General features: G+C 35.0%; 1 protein-coding gene across 1 annotated transcript in view; it reads left to right on the top strand.

Annotated features, from left to right (window-relative positions):
* The first annotated feature begins 1,890 nt into the window (after positions 1 to 1,890).
* Positions 1,891 to 6,000, top strand: part of LOC121300590 (protein ELFN1-like) — a 135,671-nt gene continuing 131,561 nt past the window's right edge. Inside the window, exon 1 of the mRNA XM_041229186.1 lies at positions 1,891 to 2,865. The gene's annotated coding sequence lies outside the window, so the exon portion shown is untranslated. The remainder of the gene's footprint in view (positions 2,866 to 6,000) is intronic.

Here is a 6,000-nt window from a genome sequence, read left to right as displayed (position 1 = left end):
ACTGTTAAAATCCACTTTGACCAGCATATCTTGGAAAGGTATTTGACTTCACCACTAATACCATTCAAAGTAAAGGTCATAGCTTAATTTAACAAAAGACCATTTCATTTTCAAACCCAAAGCAATTACAACTGCTAAAACCACTGAAAGCATCTGCATGCTCAGCTAATGGTCCAACGCTCTTTTCCGTCCACATCTTACTGTGGTTCAACATTTAATAAATATAATATGTTAGAATGTCTAAGGGTACATTACAATAGATCCCCTTTCTCCTTCATGTTGGCTTCTCCGGACTGGAGTCCCCCTCTCTCTGTTTGCTGGACTGAGTTTCAGTAAAGCAAGATGGCACAAAAATTCTAACTAGAAAGGAAAAATAAGAGCCAACATAGAGAGCAATGAGAAAGACACATTAGGGTTTGATAATTGAGAGGCTGCTGTAAATATTAAAACAGTCATATCCTGGACTTCAACTCGTGTCCCACAGTAATTGTCATTCTTCAAGGGAATATGAGCTTACTGCAATAACATTATGTGAAGCATTGGCATAGTGTAAAATTTAGTGAAAAAACATGATAAACTATGGAAAATAAGGGGAAAACATGATAAAGTTACCATGCAACTTTACTATAGTGAAGTATATTAGGTGACTCAGAGATAGTACTGTGCAATAACTAAAACAAAGATAAAATAGAATTTACAAAATGAGCATATTAAAAGAAAATGTGTGGACCATGGGTTGCATTTATAATGCATTGTTTGAAACAAAGTTGCTTAAAATTATTTGCATGCAGTGGTGTTATTGTCCACAGATATTTAAATCTTTGTAGCCAACATCAATGTGTTGTAAATAATAGTTTTCAAAAAGTAGGGCCATTTCAGGCGTCTTTTAGATTTAAACATGATTAAAGTATGACTCTTGAACAGAGCACATAATGAATGTGGCCGGTGCTTGTCACAAATAAATATCACAAATAATGCCTAAGGACCAAGCCATAGAATTATTGCATTTGTCAATACTCAAAAAGCCTGGCTGCAGTTACTGTATATCTCAATAAGAAAATGTATTTATTACAGACAACAACATTGTTCAGATTAACAAAGCTATAGTTTATTATATTGCAAGTGGATCAAAATTAGTATATAATAATTAATAAAACACTTGTAAGAAATAGCTATTTAAATGAGTATTTAAAAAAAAAACAAGCATATTAAGCTTTTGACTGTACTTGATTTTATGGCTAATTGAACTGTATATGTGAACAAATCTGCTTGTTTGAAAACTAGATTACATTTGTGTAAGAATATGGTCACTAAAGGTTTAGTAAATGTAAACGTTTACTTTATTACAGTATTTGGATATTTACAAGTACAATTTTTAATAAGGTGGGCAATTATGTCGGTGATAGTTTCACTTGAGGAATTATTTTCGGGATTGGCTAAACGAGATATATGTATTTGCCTCTTCTATAGTGCCGGACAGCCAACACTTTGACCATATCAAAAGGGATCAGTTAACTTTCATGCACGTACTGCACAATTGTCCTGCTGACAATGAGTACAGACATTTCTGGTGACTATATAACAGAACAGGTTTTAGTTACATGCCTCTTACCCCTGTCAACACTTTATTTAATACTACGAGGTAATGTTTAAATAAAATAATATATTAGCCTGTGCACATTTTTTTTCTCCATTGAAAATGTGTGTTTCTGTATATATGGCTATGGAATGGGTTGTCCTGCGCACACATTTCTTCCTGTATATTCCCTGTATCCTATCTTGATTTGCTGTCTGTGGATTGAGTCAGCTGTTTTGTATGCTGGCTGCCTGGGCTGGCTGCTTTGAGAGAGAGATCGTGCGGTGGATACTGAAAAAGAATCCGCGCTTAGATGAATCGGGTCAGGGACATAGAAAGAGATACAGCAATCTTGTCGTGAAGCTCTGTTTCTCAGGGACAAGTAGCTTCGAAACGTGGTCTCTTGACAGAAAACAACAGGGGTCTTAATTTTTGCGACCTAATCTATTTGTAAACACAGGTACTGTGGTAAAGGGATAAAAAAAAAGATCTACACATGATCCAAGTTCATGCGACGTATGTCAAGCAGCAAGGTGATGTGATTATAGATTTATAGAAATAAAGTATTGTTTTTTGTTTTGTTTTGTTTTTAATGGGGGCAGATCATAAATGATGAAGTTGGTGTTAAACGGTAGCACAAGGTAGACGGATTAGTACCGAAATATTTTACATTTCAAACATTTTCAGTGTGGTCTGATGCAAGTGAAAAAGCGAAAGGCTTTAGATCGCTGTTTTTATTAGTAAACGGTAGGTTGAAAATTAAATAGGCAAATGAGAACGTTAAGGGGACATGGACGGGAACCACAAGACCTAAACCAATCTGTGGACTCAAACAAGTGGGTGCTTTAAATAAAAGGGGATGGGCATAGCATGTAAATCAAGTCTCGCTTGAACGGTGTTAAGAACAGACCATCCTTGTCATTCTTAGGGTTATGTGATTGTATGGGTATGTTGCTGACTCGTTTTGTAAGCCGGAGCTGCTAGTGAACACGTGGATTTTCCTTTCCCCAGAGCGAGCATCTTCTTTGGTTACTGCTTTTACTGGCATTAGTAACACCTGGCGTATCTTTGACACTGGACACTTGCCTTTCCTCAGAGTAAGACAATAGATCTATTGTAAACGACTTTAATTCTGTGTTGAACGCTGCTTTGGGATGAAGCGAAAATCGATCAAGGACTCTAAACGAATTTCAATAAACTCTAAACACGCAACTTAGAGCCACCAAACATACATGGAAAAGAAGACTTAAAAGAAGACTTTGTACAATCTGATCCAAAACCCACAAAAGGTAAGCACGTTTTTCTGAATCCCTTTCATTGTATTTCATATTGACAGTTAAACTTAGAAGATAAGAAACCAGCCCATTCTCATCACAGTTAGTACGTATTTGGGAAATACTGTATAGGGTATATGTAAAATGAAACACTATAACAGTTGGTCTGAAATGTGTGTTTCTATTTTGTTAACATCATTACGTACCTATGTATTTATATATAGACTCTTATCTATTCTTAAAATAATACGTTTGTAATGTATTTAGGCACAAATACCTTGTTTATAGCTAATTCTTTTCAGTACATATATATATATATATATATATATATATATATATATCATGCAAAAATAGATATATATATATATAGATATATATATATATATACGATCGTATAGTTCACACGACCGTCACATCATCAGGTCTTGTTCTAGGTAGGTCAGCAAATGATTTTTTTTTTTTTTTTTAATGTAGCGTCTTAAATTACTTTTGTGACAATCAATGTGATTGCCTCGCCTTAAATTGTATCCCTAACCCTAAAGACAGTTTACGCTACAATGTTGACAGTATTAAAGCTCCGTCTATTTTCCAGCACAGTTTGGCGTATTCGTAAATTATATTTGAATATAGAGTGCACGGAGCGTTGACTGCAGAAAACGACTATAAACGCATGTATTAGGTAGATGAGACCCGTCAAGTGTCCTCCAGAGATTATGGTAATAGAGGATCTATTTTCCTGTTTTGCCATAATGCTTGTGCCTGCCTCATTTTTGGCACACTGCATAAATGTTGTTTGGGGCTTTGCTGTCAGAATTCCATTGATTTCACATGGATACGGTTAGAGCGAGGGGTTTGCAAGCCCAATGAGGGCATGCGAGACAAAGAGAATGAGGTAAGGAGTCTTCTTTTTAAAAGTAAATCTCTGGTGACAAAAACATATTACATCATTCTTATTCTATTGTAACGCCAATCTACAGTCAATAAAAAAGCGTTTTAATTTGTGGTTAAAGTTGACGTTCATACCAGAAAATACTGGGAGAGATGCACAAAGGTGTAGCTCTTGATGCACACTTTATCCTTAGTACCGGGGTACTAGATTACTGGAGGTCATTAAACCCTGAGTAACTGTCCTAGCTGCCGCAAGTACCCGGTATTTACAATTTATGTTTACTGTAAATATATTTTAGTGCCCTTACTATTGCTTATTTATTTTACATCTTTACAAAATGTGACATGAATAAAATGAAACTATTGCAAATCTTCCAAGTAATAATCCAGACCGAATAAAATGACAAAATTAACTTACTTGAAACGTACTTTTCAAAGGGTAACTGACTATTAAAAATGTATTGTTGACGATGCTATGATTTAACTGCCGGTGTGATTAATTTGTATATTAATTTGTATACTGGGCGTGCTGAAAGCCATTGCACAAAACCACTGTAGCCCCTGTATATGATGGAAGCAGGTGCACAGCACTTCAATCCAGGGGGTGCTGCTGCACCCCCAGCACCCCTAGGTCCAGCGCCCCTGTATGTGTTGGATTTATGCTCACCAAGGTATGAAGAGCAAACGGCTTTGGCTTCTTTTGTAACACATCATGCCAAACTGTATTCAAAATATTCCTGATGTAGATGTCTAATACAACAGGTGATCGTTTTTTATCATTGAAATGCTCTAAGATGTTAGTTTTGTCGTACCAAACAAAGAAGAGATATGTGGAAATGAAACACGTATACATGGCTGTATGTAGACAATAATCCCTGTCAAATATGTGGCCAAAAACACATATATGTTATTGTTATTTATTGTTGTTAATGTTATTTATTATGTTGTAAGCTACATACTATTATTATTCCTGAAATACAAAAAGAAAGAAAGAAACAAGTATTTATACCTATACACACCTGCTCATCTTAGCTTGAAGTAAGAAGGGGCAGATTTCAGATCCTGGTTTTGCCCCTTTGCCTATTTGTACAGCCCCTACTAAAGGGATTTAAGCATCTGCCGTTCATTAGAATTTTTTAAGTTCCTTGCATCAGTTACTTTGTACTGTTACACCAGGGTATCAATCTTAGCCGTTCTGTGTACACACACACACACACACACACACACACACACACACACACACACACACACACACACACACACATATATATCATTAAAGTTACACAAGTATATAATTTAGTCTTTATTACCGACTTTAAAATATAATTATGTGGTTTGTGCAAATGCATTGTGGGTAATGATTTAATGTTAGTAACTCATAACCACTGCTCTTCATTTTCCCCTTATGAGGCTCATTGTTCTTAAAGCCAAGTTAATAATACATTAGTGTTAAGTTTTAAATAATATTGTGTTCCAATATACATTCATCATGTTGACATTTGGATGGGAATATATCCCAGCCCCAATACATTAATTATCACACATCTGATATTTAGCCTTTTTAAAAAACATATATTCAGTTTTATTTCTATTTTAATTTTTTCTGCTATGCACCTTCTGTTTAAAGAGAAACAATACTCATTATATAAAGGTCAGTCTTTTTTAAGTGCTTAGCTTTCCAAATCCACATATCCAAATTTCCATTTCGACAAAAAGTAAGCCTAATCATCTAGAAATATTCCAGCTCAGACAATGAGATATAAGGATTTAATTAATGTTAATTTACACCATAGTATTTTGTTTCCTTGAGACAGCTTTAAAAAATACAGGAACCAAACCAAGGCATCATCTAAGACTATAATCTCTAATAGGTTGGGCAAATAGTAAAGATAATGTGTGTAATGTCTACAGTTAGCACCAAGCTCATATAAAACATTGTTACTTGTTTAAAAGAAAACTACCTTGTGCACCACACTGCTTTAATAAAATGGCCTATCAAGTAGGATGAATTCCCAATACGCTAATCTGAATACCCTTTTAACTATGTTTAACATGTATTTTGATACAAATACAGTAGAACTTGCTGACAAGGGCAAGAGAAAACGAATAAATTATTTTTCTGTTGCTACAAAGCGAAAAATAATACAAAGTCTTGAAAAGGGCTGTGTACATTTTAACAGGGACGCAGACAGCAGTGGCCTCTCCAAAGTGAATATAATTGTGGATAGTGCTGTGTATTGTTGGTTCCTTCAGTGTCGTAAT

This window comes from Polyodon spathula, chromosome 26, assembly GCF_017654505.1.
Source record: "Polyodon spathula isolate WHYD16114869_AA chromosome 26, ASM1765450v1, whole genome shotgun sequence".
In the NCBI taxonomy this organism is placed as follows: Eukaryota; Metazoa; Chordata; class Actinopteri; order Acipenseriformes; family Polyodontidae; genus Polyodon; species Polyodon spathula.
Note: the sequence above shows the minus strand (reverse complement) of the source record. Positions and strands in the feature narration are given on the sequence as shown.